Genomic DNA, 21,560 nt, shown 5'->3' on the forward strand with positions numbered 1-21,560 from the left:
TCATCAATCCCTCATCCCACTTTCTGTACTTTGTTGCTTCTTTCGGTACTTCCCTTGCTTGTTTCTGCACCTCTGTCCCGTCTTTCTGCAATGCTTGTGTTTCATTCTTCACCCATCTTCCCCATGTCTGCACGCCTCATGGTTCTTTCAGCAGCCCCTGTGCCACTTTCACATCCCTCTTCTCTTTTTCTGCACCCACCTTGCCTCTTTCTGCACCTTTGTTCCTTCTTTCTGCACTTCTTTTGTTTCTTTCTGCACCTCTCTTGTTTCTTTCTGTATCCCTCTTTCTCTACCTCATTTTCCCCGTTCTGCATCTCTGTTGCTTTGTTAAGCATTTCTTTTGCTTCTTTCTGTATCTATTTTACTTCTTTCTGCACCTTCTGTGCCTCTTTCTGTACCCCTCATTCCTCTTTTGGCACTTCTCTTGCCTCTTTCTGTACCTCTGTTCCTTCTTTCTGTACTTATTTTGTTTCTTTCTGCAGCTCTTTCTTCTTTCTGTACCCCTTTTGCCTCTTTCTGCACCCCTCTTGCCCCATTCTGCACCTATGTTCCTTCTTTCTGCACTTCTTTTGCTTCTTTCAGCAGCTCTTTTGCTTTTTCTGAACCCACTTGCCTCTTTCTCCATCCCTATTCACTCTTTTTTCACTCCTGTTGCCTCTTTCTGCACCTCTGTTCCTTCATTCTTTACTTCTTTTGCTTCTTTCTGTACATCTCTTGCTTCTTTCTGCACCCCTTGTGTCTCTTTCTGCACATCTGTTGCTTCTTTATGCAATTCTCTTGCTTCTTTCTGCACCTCTTTACTTCTTTCTGCACATCGTGTGCTTCTTTCTTTATCTCTTTTCCCTCTTTCTGTACCTCTCTTGGCTCTGTCTGCACCTCTGTTCCTTTTTCTGCTCTTCTTTTAATTCTTTTTGCACCTCTCTTTCTTCTGTCTGCACCTCTCTCGCCACCCATGTTCCCCATTTTTGCATCTCTGTTGCTTCTTTCTACACTTCTATTGACTCTTTCTCCACCCTCATCCCTCTTTCTGCACCTCTGTTGCTTCTTTCTACAGTTCTCTTGCTTATTTGTGTACCCCTGCCTCTTTTTGCACCTCTGTTCCTTCTTTCTGCACTTCTTTTGTTTCTTTCTCCACATCTCATGTTTCTTTCTGCACCCTTGTGCCTATATTTACACCTCTGTTCCTTCTTTCTGTTCTTCTTTTATTTCTTTTTGCACCTCTCTTGCTTCTTTCTGCACCTCTCTTGCCACTTTCTCCACCCCTGTTTCCCTTTTTTGCATCACTGTTGCTTCTTTCTGCACCCATCTTGCCTCTTTCTCCATCCTACATACCTTTTGCACCTCTGTTACTTTTTTATGTACTTCTTTTGTATCTTTCTGCACATCTCTTGCTTCTTTCTGCACCCATTGACCCTCTTTCGGCACCCCTCTTCCCTCTTTTTGCAACGCTGTCTCTTCTTTCTGAACGTCTTTTCTTTCTGTACCCTTCTCCCCTTTCTTGCATCCCTCTTGCCTATTTCTGCGGTTCTCTTGTCATGTTATGCACTTCACTTGTTTTGTTTCTTTCTGCACATCTCTTGCTTCTTTCCACACCTCTGTTGTTTCTTTCAGCAATTCTCTTACCTCTTTTTCTACTTCTCTTGCTTGTTTCTGCACCTATCTTACATCTTTCTGCACCTCTGTTGCCTCTTTCTGCACCTCACTTGCTTCTTTCTACACCCCTCTTGCCTCTTTCGGTACCCCCTTTTCCTCTTTCTGCAACTCTCTCGCTTTTCTCTGTATCCTTCTTCCCTTTTTTGCTTCCCTCTTGTCTCTTTCTACAGTTCCCTTGTCATTTTTTGCAGTTCTCTTGCTTCTTCCTGTACCACACTTGCCTCTTTCTGCACTTCTCTTGCTTCTTTCTACACCTCTGTTGCTTCTTTCAGCAACTCGCTTGCCTCTTTCTGCACTTCTCTTGCTTGTTTTTGCATCTCTCATGCATCTTTCTGCAACTCTGTTGCCTCTTTCTGTACCTCACTTGCTTCTTTCTGCACCCTTCTTGCCTCTTTCTGCACCACTCTTTCACCTTTCTGCACTTGTCTTGCTTCTTTCTGCACCCCTGTGCCCTCTTTTTATACCTTTCCTGCCTGATTCTGTACCTTTCTTGCCATTTTATGTACCTCTGTTGCTTTTTTATGCACTTCTCTTGCCTCTTTCTGCACCCTTTCTGCCTCTTTCAGCACCTCTTTTGCTTCTTTCTGCACTTCTCTTCCTTCTTTCTGCACCCTTCCTGACTCTTTCTGTATCCCTCTCATCTCTTTATGCACCTCTCCTACCGCTTTTTGCACCCCTCTTGCCTCTTCTGCACCACTCATCCCTTTTTCTGTTTCTCTCTGGCCTATTTCTGCACCTCTGTTGGTTCTTTCCACATCACTCTTGCTTCTTTTTGCACGCCTGTTGCAAATGTCTGTATCCCTCTTGCCTCTTTCTGTACCCTCTTACTACACACCAGTTCCTCTTTCTGCACCCCTTTTGGCTGTTTCTTCAACTTGCTTGCCTTTTTCTGCAGTGTTCTTGCTCCCTTCTGCACCTCACTTGCCTCTTTTTGTACCTCTTATGCTACTTTCTGCATTTCTCTCTCCTCTTTCTGCACCCCTCTTGCCTCTTTCAGCACCTCTATTGCTTCTTTCTGCAATTCTCTTACTTCTTTCTGCACCCCTTGTACCTCTTTCTGTACCTCTTTCTGTACCTTCTTTTTCATGTGCATCTCTTGGTTCTTTCTGCACTGCTCTTGCCTCTCTCTGCACCCGTCTTTCCTCCTTCTGTACCTCTGTTTTTTTTACTGCACTGGTCTTGCATCTTCCTGCACCTCTTGCAAATTTCTGCTCTTTCTGTACCCCTCTTGCCACATTCTGCACCTCTTTTGTTTCTTTCTGCACTCCTCTTGTCTCTTTCTGTATCTCTCGTGCCTCTTTCTACACACAAAGAACTGTTTTTAAACTGACCCCAGGCTCAGGGGTGCACACATGCAAGTGAAATGGGCTGCTGGCCTCTAGACTGCCATGCCCTATTATATGCTAGGGACTTAGAGGTTGTTTTAATCCCCCTGCCCTATTATGTACTAGGGCCTTACACAGGAGGTCATGCCAATCACATGGGTACCCCAACCTATAGTGTACCATAATGTATATAGGTGTTTTCACAGTATTATATGTCTTTCAGCATAGTACTGGCTATGGGCCTGGTCAGGCAGAGCCCAGGGTCATATAGAGTCGGTTACGATCAGTGCCAGTCAGCAAAAAGATGGGGGGTGCCCAGGGCAAGACTGACCTTGCAACAAGGCCTATTTCTGCAACTCTGTTGGTTCTTTCTGCATATCTCTTGCCTCTTTCTGTACCTTTCTTCCTCATTCTGGACTTCTGTTGCCTCTTTCTGCATTGCTCCTGCTTCTTTCTGCTCCTTTCTTCCTCTTTTTGCACATGTCCTACCTCTGTAGCCATAGTTAGAAATTAGCATTTAAAAAACCTTAGAAATTCACTGAAATAATTCAGCCGTTATAGTTAGTTGAGCTAAGAATAACTTGCACCCATTCAATACACTGCTGATGACATCACATATTACATTACTCACAACAAGGTCAGTGACATCATTCATTACATCACTGATGACATCTCAAATGACATCACTGATGACATCTCTAATTAAATTATCCATGTGATAATCTGATGCACCTCCTCACACCCTAATATAACCTTTGATACACCCACTCTAAAATACAGACTACTATTCTCAAAACCATAGTCACACCAATACCAATTACTATATACCCACTCACTGATTCCTAGGTCTACACACACATCCACTCACTCACACATACAGTCACTCATGCATGCAGTCACTCATTAATACAGACACTATCATATGCACTCATACACCTATGCGGACACTTACACACCACCACTCACCCATAGAGTTACACAGCTAGTCAGTCATGCAAAGAATCAATCACTCTGCCATTTACTCACCTATACAGTTATACCCACACCACCTCACTTACTCACACAGATACTAACACATACTTACTCTCTTATACATCATCTGACACAAGCATACACTTATCCACACAGCCACTCTCACAATCACTCACTCTCACATAGTCATTACATACTACAACACTCACATATACTGTCTTTCACATATGTAGATACTCACACATGTACCACTGAGACATCCATTTACTCAGCAACACAGTCATACACTCACTCACCCACCCATACAGCCCCCCACGGACCACGGCCTGCCCTTAAAAACGTTTTTAAAACATTTCATTTTTTCTTTTAAAAGCATCTTCTTTTTCTTTAAGAAAAACAGGCTTCATTTCAAAAGAAATATTGCTTTATTTAAAAAGCAAACACAGAGATGGTGGTCTGCTGCCCCCAACAAACCACCATCCCTGGGATTGTAGCCCATTCCCAATGGGTCCCAAATTGCGACCTGCCTCATGAATAGTAATGAGGCAAGTCATTTGCAACCCAATTGGAAATTTCTAACTTTGTCTGAAACACAACACATTTGTACAATCTGTTTTGCAAGTCGCAAATTGCGAGTCGCAACACATCGTAATTTGCTACCTGCAAAATGGAATGGTCATACATCTGGCCCTAAATTCATTATGTCATGAGCTTGGCGCATGTACAAGGAGGCTCGGGTTCTGTTAGGCAATCAAACTTTGGAATGCTGTGGCTGATGCTGGAAACAGTTTTCAGAGGACAACACCCACGATAATAAACAAAACTGATACATTCTAAAAAGCACATTAACATATTGAGTGCACCCACATTCAAAAGGGCCACATGTACGAAAACAGCGGCTTGCGATTACCAAATAGCGATTATTAGGAAATCACTATTTGGTAATTGCAAAATGCGATATAACAGAACAGACATGAAATTGTGATTCCCTAATTGCAATTTCTTAAAACTCGCAAACGCAATTAGGGAATCGCTATTCGTAAGTGCGACTGGTCTTACATTACCTAAATTGCGAATACCAAATTGGTAATTGCAAATTAGGTAATGCAAAGGAAAGGGTGCCAGGGCGCCTAAGGCCCCCTGAAGCACCCCGAAAAAAAGTGCACATGTAAGGCATACACATGCCCTAAGAGCATGTGTGCACTACTTGGCACTTTGAAAAAGGCTGTTTTGTGCATTTTTCAAAGTTTGCACATGGTTACCATCAACTTGAAGTTCATGATAATAGCATTTCCTAAATGCAGAGTTTGCATTTAGGAAAGGCTCCTTACTTGTGAATTAGAGACTCCCTATTTGCATTCGCAATTTAGGTACTCGCTAAAAATTGCGATTACCTGAATTGCGTATGCCAAAGCCTTTCAAACATTCAGAAAGACCATTTTGCATTCTTCAATGGACGAATTTAGCGATTTGCACCATTTGTGAATGCAAAATACCTTGATACATGTGGCCATAGTGTTTTTGATCCATTAGAAGTCGTCAATAGACATGAACAGAATAATCAGTACAATTAATATTCAACATACCTTGGGTATCCATCGATGTGTTCAGTATTATCTCTGAAAAATTAAAAACATCTCAGCATATATATATTTCCTAATAGCATACATAAAATCAATTCAAAAAATGTACCCTCAGAGTGGTGTGCTTTAGAAGGGATACATTATAGTGTCAGAGAGTGAAAGTATATAATTCATTTCCCCAATCTAATTCAAAATGAAGAACTATTAAGCTTTCGAAGAGACTGATCAAGGCAGTGTCTGGAGGACAATGCTTGACAAGAGCAGCATACAATTATGTATGTCATTTTCTATCATTTATTAGCCTGTAGACTCTGCTGCCTGGCATGTGAAATGAAGTACACACTGGATGTGTTATGCTCCGCAAACAAATTACATGGAAATACCATGTTGGAAAAAGATGGAGTGTATACAACAGTGAGAAATTTGAAGATATAATCAATTAGGAATGTATGGTTTTAGGGAAAGAAATGTTAGTTTTATATGTGGTTAGTCAGATGGTGTGTGTAATGCCATATGTAAGGTGTTTATACACAAGTAACCTACTGATCACCATCCCTGAAGTCCAGTGTGGGTTCATAAAGACAACCCAAGTAAGCAAAGATTCTGAACTTTGAGAACCTTTGCCAAATGGCAGAAAGCCCAGAGGTGACCAGTGTGTCTGTCTCTGCTCAATTGCAGGGTGTCCATGCAAGACAACAGACGTGCTACTGGGCTGTTATCTTTGTGGGATTGCAAAAGGAAATCAGAACAAACATACACTTAACATAAAAATTAGATGAAAAGGCTTCACTGTGACTAACTTTAGATACATTGTGGAGGAATCAATTCCCAGTACATTTTCATATTGCCACATACAATCTTAACAATTCATGATCATAAAGGAACCCAGATGCACTGTCTCCTATTTCTCTATGGCCAAAGTGTGACAATAAAATTGGCAGTACAATAATGTACATCATGAAATTCAGCCTGCATTTGGAGATCAAGTATCTATTCCAGAGATCACACATTCAATAGTCAATAGAAGTATTTCAACAATATTCCCTTAAATTATTTTATACGGGACAGAGGAAAAAAAACATATCTAATTTCTGGAAAGAAAACACATTTGCATAAACATAATTTTGAATTGAGTGGAAACCATCCAACAGGAAGCTTCAATAATGGAAGTGTACCCAACCAGAATTTTAGAAGCGAATTTCTCTTGCACGTCACTTGAACAAAGTATAGCTACTAAATTAAGGCACCACATATTCAGCACCCAAGCTGGTTATGTTGATTCTTCAATCTTTCTTTTTTCCCCTCTTACTTTATAATTTATGTTGTGATGCTAGTGGTGCTGCAGGGTTCTTCCTCATCTATACCTATTCACAAAATAAACAGTATGATGTGAGACAGTCAATGTAGTTGAAGTGCTTTTTTTGAGCTTCTGATGATAAATTAAAGATTCTGAAATAGCTGTTCTATTACAATATACTATTGGTGTTTTTATTTAGCACCTCCTACCCCTGATGAAGCACTGAAGTGCTGTACACTAGGCGCTAATCTATAATCCAAGGATAGTGGTTTACCCATTTGTTACATTGTGTTGTTGGGATTAGTTTTGTGCTCTAAAAGTGACAACTCCATGCATTTACTTCAACTACTTTGTAGTGGAATAAAATAGTAGGAGTCGGGGCATGGCCGGGCAAGATGGCCTAGCGGACGTGATTTGTCTCGGCTCCCAGTCCGCGCCAGTGTCTTGAGTGCATAAGCACCCACAGATATCTCCAAATTCGCCTCCTGGGTAACCAAAATGCTGTGGAACCCCTAGAGATTGCACCGGGGGGGGGGGGGGGTTCCTTGGAAGCAATACTTGTTTGGAGCCTCATTGGGGTTCGGCAGTATCGGCTGCGGAGCACCACAAAATGGCCGCTGCCTAGCACAACGTGAGCGGGAACCACTGAGCATCAGGCGCCGCGGTGGCTAGAAAGGCACAATATAGGGGCCTCATTGCTCCCATCGGGGTCCCTGAAGAAATAGTTTCTGGGATGAGGAGTGCCGTGCTTGAAGGAGTGGTGACTTGAAAGACCGATGAAGTGCAGCTGACGTGCAGAGGCATCTCACTCACAGGGTAAGATGGAGAAGCTTTGCGGGAGCTTGGAGGGGTAGCAGGGCAGAGTGACTCTGGTGGGCACCGGCCAGCCAACTCCAGTTCTAGCAGTAACAGTATATTAGACTCGTGGGTTGATGGTGCCTGACCCTAAGATGACAGCTGATATTAAGCCAACACAAATGAGCGAAAGAGAATGCTGACACAGTGAATGCCCCTAATATCCCAGTACAAAAACAACAGTTGATTGACAGAATACAGACCATTGTCACATTTTCACCCGAGTATAGAGATCTGGCCCTAAATCCATCGTTTTTTCCTCACCATACCATTCCAGTTTGAACCTAGCCATATGCAAATCAGTCTTGACCCTGTGCCTCATGGAAACAGTCCAGAATGAACTGCCAAGCCAAGTCCTCCCTGGACTGGAAACAAGCAAAAGAAAGGTGATTACTTTCCTCAACAACCGCCATAGAGGTACCCACGGGGGAAGCCACGGTGCCTGCACCTTCGCCGCGAAAGAAGGCGCCGAATAAAGTTACCTCCAGTGTAAAAAAGACGGACATCAGAGCACCGTGAACCCATGGACAACATGGCTCTCACGAAGGAGGACCTGATGGCGTCTTTGAGAGAATTCAAAACAGAAGGGCACGCTGAGCTTAATCAGGACATCAAGACCTCCACGAACAGCTTAAAACAGACGTCGACTCGAGTACAAGAGTAGTGGACTGAGAAACTCAGACCCAGGAGTTGGACAATGAGCCATGGACAAGCAAGAAAAACTACAAGATCTTTGGGGTCAACTACACCTAGCCCAATTGAAATCCAAAGATTTTGAAAACAGAGCACGGAGAGATAACATATGATCCGGGACCTGGAAGAAGGGGCAGAGGGATTGGATCTCGAGGCCTTCCTCGAAGGCTTCTTCACAGAGATTGTCAACCCACGACAGCTCAAGATTACGCTGGAAAGAGTGCACCATGTAGGGGGCCCGACAAGTGGAGAGCGGCAACAGACTTGTGATGTCCTCGCTAAATTTCACTCCTTTAAGATGAAGGAAGCCGTCTTACAGGAAGCTAGAAAAAAAGTGACATCTCATCCTAGGGATACAAATGCAGCATCTATCAGGATCTGGGGCTTGCAACTTTGGTGAGAAGACAACAATTCAGGTCGATTGCCACGAATCTCCATGACGATAATGTAAAATATAGATGGACATATCCATTTGGACAGAGTTTTTAGCATAACAATATGAAGTGCCATGTTACTGAGCTTGACAAAGGGCTCAGATTGCTGGGCCTCCCCCCTGCTGAGACCAAGAATGTGCATGGGATGTTGAGGGATACTGATCGAGACAGCACAAAAAACGCAATAGACTGCAAGCTCAAAGGGGGGCCATGAATGACAAACTGATCGAGGTGTCCTGATTCAAGATTTAACATATATCAAGGAGGCAATGTGTCCATGGAAGGAGGACAGATGCATGTGAACGGCGACCACTTTGGGTCAAGAACAGTTGCTTTGGAACATGGTAATGATAGGCTGTACATGTTAACAGTTAAAAATCCAAAGATGGCCTACTCTTTGAACATTAGAGACAGGCTTGGATGGGGACTCCGATCTCGGCTTCCACCAACTTGCCCAGAAGGGTGGTAACACACACAGTTGGAGTTACATCCTTTATCCGACACTCACTGATGTTGGTATTGTTGGCTTTTTTATTTTTCCTTTTGTTGGGGGGAAGGTTTAAGGGTAGGGAGGTGGCTAAAACTTTATATCTTCCAGCTACACATTCTAGTTCAGTTGCGACGTACGAGTGAGAAGCGAAGGGTGGACCAGACATCAAAAACCAGGGGGCCGAGGCTAAGCATGCAGAATCAGAAAAAAGAAGGGAGATGGGAAGAACAAAATAAAGCCATGGTGATTTCCATAGTATCATGGAATGTTAACGGTTTAAATTTGTCTCATAAGCGACAAAAAGTTTGGAAATATCTCAAGGACCACTGCTTTGAGATTGTGGCTCTTCAGGAGACACATTTAAAAAAGGCTGAAGAGATGAGACTACGCTATAAACAATACTCTGCTATATATAGATCCTCAGAGGCCACCAAACACAGAGGGTTAGCACTACTCTTTCGTAGCTCGACTAAATTTCAGCCAGAGGCTGTTCGAGCAGACAGGTCGGATGATCATGGTGAAGGGTACACTGAGGGGGAAATTTTATTGCAACCTACGCACCCAATGTAGGCCAACCTGCCTTTCTGGCAACACTTTTAGATAAGGTGGGAAGGTTTGCGGAGGGACCGATGGTTCTCTTGGGAGACTTTAATCTCACTTGGCAAGCAGAACTAGATAGTACTCACTCTATAGAACAGAGCTAAGCTCTTTTCCTAAAAATACCAAACAGACATTGCACGATGTTGGGCTCAGAGACGCCTGGTGTACGCTTTATCCCTGGACTAGAGTCTACACAATCTACTCCCATGTACCCCACACCTACTCTAAGCTTGATTATGTTTTTATTAGCCAGAGCCTGTTAGGCGTGATTTAGGAGGCCAAGATATTTCTGCTCTCGATCTCAGACCACTGTACGGTCTCAGTATGCCTTGACTGGAGAGGTGTCACTTCCAAGACAACTAAATGATATTTTCTGACCTCCCTTACTAGGGACAAACTGTTGAGAAATAAGTTGAGGGAACAATTACAGATTTTTTAAATTTGAACTCACCCCAAGATACTTTGGTGTTTAATAACTGGGATGCATTCAAAGCGGTCATAAAGGCGAAAGGTATTGAGCTCAACCTGACCCTGAACAAACAGAGAGCTAAAGAGAGAAAATTTAGATGTTGAACTTGAGCTGGAGGAGAAAGAACACAAGAACACGACCACCAGGGGGTCATTATGCACACTCACTGCGCTACACAGGAAGCTTAAGGCGATATATACAATCTGCCAGAATGCACATTACTGTGGCTATGTCAGATCTCCTACACACAAGGAAACAAAATAGGCAAACACTTGGCGAGAAAGCTCAGTGAAAAAGGAGAAAAGGAATATATTGGAAGAATACAAGATAGGGAGGATTGGGTAGTGTCCACAGATAAAGGGGAGGCCAACATATTCAGGGCCTTCTATGAGAGACTTTACACAGAGGAGACATGGGACACTGATGAACAAAATTGCTATCTCCAGACACTGAATTTCCCTAAGGTCTCACAGGATAGGAATGATTTTCTCACAGCTCCCATAACACAAGAAGAGGTGGGCACAGCCATTAAATCCCTCAAGCCCAACAAGGCTCCAAGTCCAGATGGCCTGACTGCTCATTTCTATAAGACCTTTACACCCAATCGAATCCCGCACCTAACGCATCTCTTTAACAAAATGGCATTTGATGTAGAGGTGACTCCTTCCATGGCTGGGGAGGTTATCAAGGTGATCACTAAACCGGGGTAAAATGCACACCTCAGCGCTTTCTACCATCCTATTGCGCTTTTAAATTTAGACGTGAAGCTCAATTCGGCTATCTTAGCAGACAGGCTGAATGACTTGATGCCAGATCTTATCCACCTTGATTAATCAGGCTTCATACAAGGCCGGCAGACTCATGATAACGTTCGAAGGGCAGTGCACCTGATTGAGAATGTCACTTGGTGAAAGATACCAGCTGACCTTGTGTGACTGGATGCCGAAAAGGCTTTTCACAGTGCGGACTGGTTATTTCTCTTTATCACGCTCAAACACTTGATGATCAGGGCCAATTACACACAACTTCACGCTAGGGTGCAAGTTAATGGGACTGTATCCGTCCCTTTCTCCTTATTAGGGGGACCAGACATTGGTGCCAAATTTCGCCCCTGCTGTTTGCTCTCAGAATTGAAATGCTGTCGATGAGTATTTGGGAATTCCCAGCGATAAAGGGGATTCTTTTTGGGGGAGATTCCCACAAAATATCATTTTTTGCAGACGATGTCCATTTGTCTCTCACAGAGCCATCGCTCTCACTCCCTGCCCTTCAGATGGAATTGGCAAGGTTTGAGATAGTGGCAGGTTTTAAAGTTAATCTGAACAAATCCTATATACCTAATCTCACGCTCCCGGAAGCTGAAGCTAACGATCTAAGGGAACACATTCAACTGCAATGGGTCAAGCACTCTCTACAATACCTGGGGATTCAACTGACACCATGCTTAGAGGGGCTGTACAAGGCCAACTTTCTGTCTACCTTTCTCCTGCTTCTACGAGATCTTAAACAATGGAAGCCCCTTTTCATCTCTTGGTTAGGTTGCATACATGCGATCAAAATGACAGTGCTCTCTACATTTTTATATCTCTTCCAAGCACCACCTATTGAGCTTGATAGAGAGCTCCTTCCTAAAATCAAATCATTACTCACTCGCTTTTTCTGGCAAGGTGGACGGACCCATCTATCTTTTCATATATTGAGGCGGCCAAAAGAGGAGGGAGGGTGAGTTTACCAGATGTCGGCCTCTACTATAAGGCAGCACAACTGCGGATCATGGCGGAATGGTTTAAAGGGAGTCGGAGAAGCATTGGCTTCACATGGTTCAAGCCATTGCGATGAGGACAATTTGGGACATCATATCGAAACCTAAGAAGGAGAGAACCTCTAATACTTACATTTGTACTCCTACATGCACCACCCTGATGGTTTGGGATTCTATATCTGAGGGAATGGAATGGACTACGTTGCCCTCACATTATACAACGATGCATTTGAACCCGGCCTTTCTACCTGCCCTCTGTGATGGTCCCTTTAACCCTTGGAAAGAGGGTGGATGCCTTATTTTGTCCGACCTGTTCCACAACTATGATATTTTAACATTCAAGAACTGCCTAAGGGAATTTCACTTAGGACTTGACAAACACTTTCATTATCTTCAACTCAAACACTGGGCTCTCACCGATCACATTTGAGATGCTACCACTCGAGAGAGAACGAGCTTCAAAAATTGTGTGCAAAAGGTAGGCTTCATGAAGGAGGTAGTTTCTTTTTATACAGTTCCCTGCTTGCCAGCGCCCGCTCTCCGAGACCTAGATATATGGCTACGTGGGAACAGAGAGATATATCCGATAAGGAATGGGCCAGACTGTGGTTAGATATTGCCAAATTAAATCATTCCCTAGAACTTCAGGAGGCTCACATAAAAACATTGATGAATTGGTATCTCTACCCAGCCAAACTTAAATGGATTTTCCTGACTACATCAGACAAGTGATAGAGAGGCTGTGGCCCCAATGGCAACATCAAACAAATTTGGTGGGACTATCCTACAATTAGATCCTTTTGGGAAGAGATCCTCGCACATTTTAAACACATGTTGGGATACCCCATACTAACATCTATGGAGGGGGTACTCCTGGGCATCGGAGTCCCGTCCCTAGACCACAAGAGCAGACAAGGCCATTATGTGGACATGTTTGGGGGCTGCAAAAGTTGCAATAGCTGCTGCCTGGAAGAAGAATGCGGCTCCCATTCTTTCCATGTGGTATTATCAGCTCTGGAAGACACTCTGTCTCGAGAGAATGACAGATATTTTCGGGGATGACTATAACAACTTTGAGTACAAATGGGGACCATTGGTTACTTATCTTACACAGGGTTTGCCCCTTACGGTATGTCCGCCCTTAATTAGAGACATGCATCTCTTTCAGTTCTAGTACCAGTATCCATGGTCACTGAACGCAGCCACAGGACATTCTAAAAGAGGAATCTAGCGATAAACAATAACGCCCAGGCACAATCAAAAGACGCACCTCACACACGACTAGATGAGAGAATGCATTATGTATTTGGCACCACCACCACCTATTTTGGTAGTGGGGAGGGGGGTCAGTCTTTTTGTTTAGGAGAAACCTTCCCAGTTAGAAGGGTTCAATTAAAAACCTGTCATAAAAGAAAAGATAGGTTGAGCATGCAAGTTCTCTGTTTATAAAATTATCTAGTGCCTTTACACTGTTTGAAACTGTGCCTAACTCTCTATGTACTACACAAGGAAAAGCCTTGGTTTACATTATATTTCGAGACTCAACCTCGCCACAACTTGGTATGCTATACTCTGTACAACTGTTTTGGAGTCATATTTCATGTAGCGTTACAAAGTATATACCAAATGCTAATAAAAATATGTTTGACCCAAAAAAATAGTAGGAGTCCGATGTGGTCATCCGTGGAAGGGGCAGCTTATGTGAGTTCATGCAAATATAGGTGTTATTCTGCATTGCTAGGCTGCAGGATGAAACTTTTAAAGGACTGCTTGTAATGCGGTGGGTTCAGTTTGCAAAAATACATTAATAGAAATGAAGGCAAACAATGCACTACTTACAGTAGGCTGTACTCCAAGAGAGGAGGCATGTAGCGGACAGAAAGTAAGGAGAAGGTCTTTGAAAGAGAAAAGGAGATATGACAATTGGATGTTTTAAATCAAGGTAAACAATTGAATTTGGGGTATAAGTAACACATAGTAGACTTTTCAATTATCATGCACCATGCAAAACTGTAGACAGAAACATTATTGTTTGCTTCTCAGACAGTGCTACAGTAAATACTTTACAATATTCGCACTGCTAGGTCAGTACTTAAACTGTGACAGCAAAAGCTAATGAGCTCATGGGTTACAAAATGTAAACTAAAGGCTCAACATATATAGATATATCTATAGGAAAACCACAACATTCTATTGCCAATAACTTTGGCGTCGATTGATGAATCTTCTTGAAATTTTCCAACTTTTGGCCAGCTCAGTTCCGCTCCTTCCCTGAACATTTAGGGGTGAATGGTAAAGCGGGGGCTGAGAAAAAAGGGGGTCCCAAAACGCGTTTTTCAATGAAATTTCTCATGGGACCTTTATCCACGGCTACAGTTCGAAGGGCTGAACGGAATTACACAAAATTTGGAAGAGAGGTAGTCTCCAGTTCCGACTTGTGCCTTTGGCATATCTGCTGTCAATCAGTTCAGTAGTTTCTTTGAAAATTATGGTTAAAGTCATTTATATATCTATGGGCGCGGCGGATCCCCGGATTATGCGAGGATTGGCCTCATATGATAAGCGCACCGTTCCGATCACGCGCTGAATTCTAATTAGCTGTCAAGTGGTTGTAAACATTCAAAACCAGGAACTGTTGGCAGCCATTTTGTGCCTCGGTAGAAGCGAGGGTGAAGAAGTCTGTGAAATATGTTGGCAAAACATGAACAGGGGCAGACTAGATACACCCTGACCCCCTAGGCCTGCTCAGGGGGTGCCATAGGGACCCGTAGGGCAAAAAAAGAAAGACTATTTTTTACAAAAACAATCACGAGATGCACGTAGGATCCACGCATTTTTTCACTGAAAAAAACAAAGAATGTATTTTTGAGATATATATCAAGCTTATGTGTATAGATTTTGGATGCTTCTACAAAGAGACATTGTGTTTAATGAGAGATTTTAGTAATTACAAGTAAGTACCGATGCAGAGTCTAAAGTTCATGAGGAAGACTCGGTTTCATTCATCTGTAAAATGTACACTATCTCTTTAATAGATGCCATGCATATTGAAACGCAGATTTTTGTGGTATATGGACAATATTCTATAGTCTCGTAGAAAAATAGAAAGATTTATTCACATGTATATTCACTTATCTGCGCAGATCAGGTGTTCCAGTCTTTCCCTATCTCGACGACTGGGTGTTGAAGGTGGGCTCGCCCCAGACAGTCGTATCCCATCTCCAGACTACGGTCGACCTCTTGCAACTGCTGGGGTTGTCTATCAACATGCAGAAGTCACACATGTGCCCCTCTCAGAAGCTCCTTTTCATCGGGGCGGTTCTGGACTGGGCGCAGTTTGGGGTTTTTCACTCCGAACAGCGGGTTCGGGATTTTCAGACTCTGATTCTGATCTTTCAGCTTTTATCCCGGGTCTCAATCTGGTTGACACTGCGGCTCCTGGGGCTGAAGGCCTCCTGCATCCTACTGGTGCATCACACAAGGTGGCATGTGAATAAATATAAACATAGGCCACGCGGTTTGCCTCCGGTAATACACAAATTTCAAGGAGTGGTGGTTCCCGGGGCTTGAGGGAGGTCGTTGAAGCCCACATACTTGTAATGTTGAAGGGGGGATGGAGGTGAAATTGGTGCAAGGGGGTTGTAAATCTGGTACACAGTATTTTGTTTTACTTTGCTTTCCTTTCTGTGATGTAGAAGATCCTGGGTAAATATAATGGTTTTTGTACAGCCAGTAACTTTTAACCCGACCCCAAACGGCTTTCTGCATGTTACCATAGTAACAGTTCATGGAACCATTATGTGAGCACAGAGGTTAAAAGTACACCACACTATGGGGCAGATTTATGAGGCCCTTGCGCCACGTTTACGCCGCTGTTGCGTCACGCAAGGCGGCGTAAACGTGGCGCATCCCTACGAACGATTTACAACGTGACGCATCTAGGCAGATGCGTCACGTTGTAAAGCCCTGCGCCGCTTGTGGGCGTTCCGGCGCAGGGTGGGCGTTCCGGGGCAGGTGCGCCTCGCAAAAGTGGCTGAGTGAAATCTATGAGATTTCACTCAGTCACTTTTAAGCCAATGCTGCGTCAAAAGCCTGCGCCTGCTTGAAGCAGGTGTAGGTCTTGACGCAGCATTGTTAAAATGGGGCACCCCCGAGCCTTGCTGGAGCTGCGTCGCGCTTGCGACGCAACTCCAGCAATGCGCCACATTTCCGGCACAGATGCGTCACGCATCTGTGCCGTTTTTGCACCATGGTGCGCCGCATTATAAATGCGGCGCACCATGGCTGGCGAAGCTGTGGCGCACTGTGGCGCATGTTAACTGGCGCATCCCTGGGGATGCGCCAGTTAACATAAATCTGCCCCTATGTTGCTAATGAGTTAGCCTCAGAATTATACTTCAAATTATAAATCTCATTTCTATTGATGACTGCTATCCCCACAAAAAAAACAGACGTATGTACTTTTTTAATTAAATTTTATTAAAACAATAACTGGAACTATAACTAAAAGATAACAATACAATAAATAACTAGAAATGTAACTAACAAAACAATATAATAAACAACATATAATATGGACTCCAAATGTAGTATTGTAGTTAATCTGCAAAACAAAAAAGAAAATTAGTGTTTAAAATTAGATTGATGTGAATAAATGAGGTCAAACATTACAAGTCAAAGTAACACTTAACAATATTTATATTTTTTTAAATGTTTGAAGTGTGCCTGAAACGCTTCCACTGGCATTGTACAAGAAGACTTTGGTCCACCCTTTTTATCAATTTTTGCAGTTTGAGATATAACGTCCTACCTCTGTTATTCATATGGTACTTTCTCCTTTCAAATTCTCTTGTAAAGACCTTAACAACAATTAAAGGGAACATTTTCCGCATATTTTTAATAACGCATTTGACACAATGCATAGTGACCCCGTATTTACTGAATGTTTTAAAATTAATTTCCACAAGTCTTAAAAAAGGTGAATTAAAGAAAAGTTACTTACCGCATATGCAAGACTGTTTTCAAGTGGAGACCCCAATAAAGAGGACTGGTGTGGAACTGCAAGTATGTGGAAGCACTTGAAGACTAAGAATCTAGTCAACTTTGCAAGGGAAGATTTAAGGAGATTGAGAGAGGCTCCTCCTGCTTCATGAGGAGGCCCAAGTACCAGTGGAGCAACACTGTCAACCTCTACTGCACAGTCTAATATTCGTCACCAATTTGGAACCCTTTAAGAAAAAAAGTAAGAAGGTTGGGAGCTCTGTATGCCATCCTAATACCTAATCATCCTTTAGTTATGCAGAGATCTACCCTGTATCAGACCCATCCGCAAAAGTGTGAATTGGAGATTATCTGCCGCTGAAAATCCCTCAAGTATATATATCCGTTACTTTTAAAGTTTGCCGAGTAGCCGTATTGTGAGTATTTACCTTAAAGTTGTCCGTTAGAAATTTGTGAATCTCTTTGGCTTCATACAATTAGTTTAAGCCATATTTGAGACATCGGTGAAATGAACTGGAACAGGAGGATATACTTTTTCAATGTTGGTAACTTGCTGCTGACTTATGTAACATTGTGGTAACTGAAAAAAGAGTTAAAATGTATATGTTGTCCATATGTCCAAGCTTAATTTTAATGCTCATAAAAACAATTGTTCTCAATAGGATTAGGGATGAAAAGTAATCATCAGAGGTTATATTTGGACAGCAAAATAGGAAATAGGATTGCATTATACAAATGATAGGTCGAGATTGGTCACTCACTTCATTCACAAACTCCTTGGCTTGATCTGATAGAACCCTTTTTGGACTTCCATGATCTAGAAATGGAGAAATAAATAGCAAGGAAAATTAAAAGACAAGTTTTCAAAAAATAAATAAATATAAAGAACATTTTCACTTTGTATCTGAAGTGCAGACTGAAAACGTGTAACGAGCATTTAAATGAGAAATGGGTTTCTGAAAGAAACGTCTAAAAGACTATCACAATGCAGATTTATATTTTATAAAAAAATGTATAGAAGCAAGAAAATGTATAACTCATACATTGTTCAATTTTAAATCACATATTTGGGAAATAAAATCGGGAGGACACTCTCTTGTTTACGTTTGGTTGATTTCAGAATGCCTACAAATTCTAGTAAAACATCAAAAAAATACAGTTATCCGTCTGTAAACACATGAAATACACAATGCTTAGCTCACAATGGTTTTCTATCATGAAATGTTGAAGTCAAACCTAATAACTCCATTAGGTCCATTGCAATTTTTGGATGATAACATATGGAGAGCAGTCAGTGGATCTGGTGTGTCGAGTTGTTCACCACCACGTGGTATAGTGTATGGGCAGGACAGCTTGTGGCGACCAGTACGTCTCATGGTTGAGATATCTGCATAATGAGATAGAACAGGGGGCAAATCTAGTTTAAGGTTATTACTAAACATGGAGAGCGTGCTAAAATACAACATTGACCAATCGATTACATGTGCAGTGCAAGGGGAGGAAGCAGCATGTGACGCACTACTTAAAAAATTATTTGTGACAGGATTAAGTAAATTGCCAAGAAACATCACCAACCAAGGCAAAATATTTAAGTTATAAGAGCTGGAAACTGTGCTAAAATACACTTTTGCCGAAAACATTACTTTTGCAATGTATGGGGAGGAAGCAGAGTATAAGCGGAGTATACGTATCCAATTTTTTTATGGGAAGTGGGCTGTGCGGCCCTCTCCCGTGCCCGGAATTGGGCATGGGAGGGGGGCCACGCGGCCCACTTCCCATAAAAAAAATGTATACGTATACACCACTTATTGTCATCGTACCATAAGCGCACTCTTCCGATCACACGCTGAAGGCTAATTGGCTGTCAAGTGGTTGTCAACATTCCAAACTACACACTTGGCAGCCATTTTATGTCTCGGTACAAGGGTGGCTGAAGAAGCTTGTGAAATGTGTGGTTAAAACGTGAAAATGGGAGGGTAGATACACCCTGATCCTCTAGGTCTCCTCAAGGGGGCCCACAAGGTCTCCCAGGCCCCCTATTTTTAATTTATTGGGGGGGAAAATCACGGGGCGTGCTCTAATGATATTTTTTTAAAAAGAAGACGTGGGCTTCTGCTCGTCTTTGGTAATTTTCAACTGTTTAGAGGGAGTAAGAAAAGGTAATGATAACACTATTTACCTGCTAAGTCAATTTCCCCCCATAGGATAACAGTGATGTACTTTTTAAGAAAATTAAAGAAAATTATTAAAATAGTAACCTCAGGTAATCTCTTGTCTTAATATTTACATTAAATATCTATAAATAAGCTTTTCAACATTTAAAAAATCGTGGAAGTCGTGCACACACCGCGTCTGATATTCATATGACGTCACGTACTGTCGCGCGTCCGTCATGTCGTGTTATACCTACATCTCGCGTATGCGCAAGGCGTCGCGCACAAGTCACATAGCAACCATGTGGGAAAAGTTGTACCCGTTGCACACCCTACGCGGATCCTAGACAGCTACCCTAAAATGGCGGACACGTTTCGCGCAGTAAATGAGCAGGGTGTTCGTAGGGTACGCAACTAAAAAGAAAAAATAATATAAGTATATTATAAACAATATAAAATAATGAAAAAAAATATTTTTATGTAAAACAAAATTATTTTAAAAAGTGTGTTACGTAATTTAAAAATAACATCTAAAAATAAAAAGATTAAAAAAATGTAGTTAGAAAATATAAAAAAATATATATATTTACAAATTACCATAGGTTTCAGACATGTTATAGTTAGGAATTAGCATTTAAGAAAACTGAAATTCACTGAAAAAAACCATAGGTTTCAGATAAGTTATAGTTAGGAATTAGCATTAAAAAACCTTGGAAATTCACTGAAAAAAACATAGTTTTTAGGGGTGTTATAGTTAGCTACACATTTCACTCGTATAAAACCATTGAAATTCCCCTGTTATAGTTAGTTGTACTAACTCTAACTCACGCGCCCGCAATCCACTGCTGATGACGTCACATATTACATCATTCATGACATGGTCAGTGACATCACTGATAACATTTCAAATTACATCACTGATGACATCACTGATAACATCATCCTTGTGACAAGTTGATACACCTGATCATACAGTAGCATAATCTTTTAACACACATAATAAAATATGAAGTACCATATTTGAAACTATTCACACACCAGTACAAGTTTCTAAAATCCCACTCAGTGCTTCCTACATCTACACACATCTACACATTTACCTATAGATTCACTCATACATGCTAACAAAGATCAATAGAACACTATTAAATATACTTATATACCTGCATCAACATTACACACCAGCATACATCCTATTCCTTTATGCAGACATCCTACTCACTTATGCAAACAATTGATCATACTTATATTTACTAAGCTACTCACTTACCCAAACACCACTTTATTTATTCATATAGATAGTGTTGGACTTGGCCCCTTTGGCAGATTTACCCCTAAACTGTTTGCTTATAATTGTGACCTGATACTAGTTGTTTTTGGCTTCTGCTCACTTTAACACTGTGTCCCAGTGTAAAGTGTGTGTGCAGTCTGAGTGTGTCTGGTGAGATTGCCCTGCCCTCCCAAAGGAATGTATGGGGAATGTGTGTGTCCATGGTAGTTCCTGATGTGTAGCAAATTTGGTATGTGCGAACTTGTGAGATTAAATGCTGGGTGACGGTGTGCTCAGATTTAATGTGACTAGTGTAGAAGTGCCACTTCTAGAAGTTGGCATGTCCGTGTAGTAAATGTGAATTGACTTTCTGGCTTGTGATTGGCTGGAGCTGGCTGGTGCGGCTGGCTCCAGGAGTCAGGATGGGTCGGCCCCGGTGGTGAATGAAGAGATCTGCATGTTGATGGGAGGTAGGAGTGCACCTGGAACCTGAATAGGGCTGGGCCATCCCACCACAATGCTGGCTCCGACACCTGTGGTGCGTCTGATGACCCTAGCCTGCCCTGTGAATGGGCAGAGGTGCTGAGCAAAACAAAGTGCTAAAGAACCAGTTGTCACTGGTTCTCCCCTTGCCCTACAGCTCCAGACAAAGGAAATATGTATATAAAAAGGGGCTGTGACCCCATACAAAATGTTCTCTCTCTTGTTCCTAACTTGAGGGGGGCCTGATGCTGCTGGGTGCCAGGAGGAACCGCCACTGGGTACTGCTCCCTGCTGGAGGGCCCTGTGAGCTGGCCCCTGGGCCCAGCCTTAGCCCCCCTGCATCCTGAAGAGTTTCCCTGGACTTAGCCACTTCTAGTGCCTTGGGAGCACTTGGCTTTATTGTATATAGCGCTTGGTTTGTAATTTTGAGGAGCGCTATCACTTCCTATCCCTGAGGGCTCTTCACTTTTATTTAAAAGAACACTGGTGGCTGCAGCGCGAAGCTCCAGCGTGTGGGACC

General features: G+C 42.4%; 1 long non-coding RNA gene across 1 annotated transcript in view; it reads right to left on the reverse strand.

The window, feature by feature from the left end:
* LOC147683686 (uncharacterized) overlaps window positions 1–21,560 on the reverse strand; it is a 143,857-nt gene that overhangs the window by 13,997 nt on the left and 108,300 nt on the right. Inside the window, exon 2 of the long non-coding RNA XR_015301056.1 lies at window positions 5,537–5,569. This is a non-coding gene — a long non-coding RNA (uncharacterized LOC147683686). The remainder of the gene's footprint in view (window positions 1–5,536; window positions 5,570–21,560) is intronic.

Source organism: Lissotriton vulgaris, chromosome 11, assembly GCF_964263255.1.
Source record: "Lissotriton vulgaris chromosome 11, aLisVul1.2, whole genome shotgun sequence".
In the NCBI taxonomy this organism is placed as follows: Eukaryota; Metazoa; Chordata; class Amphibia; order Caudata; family Salamandridae; genus Lissotriton; species Lissotriton vulgaris.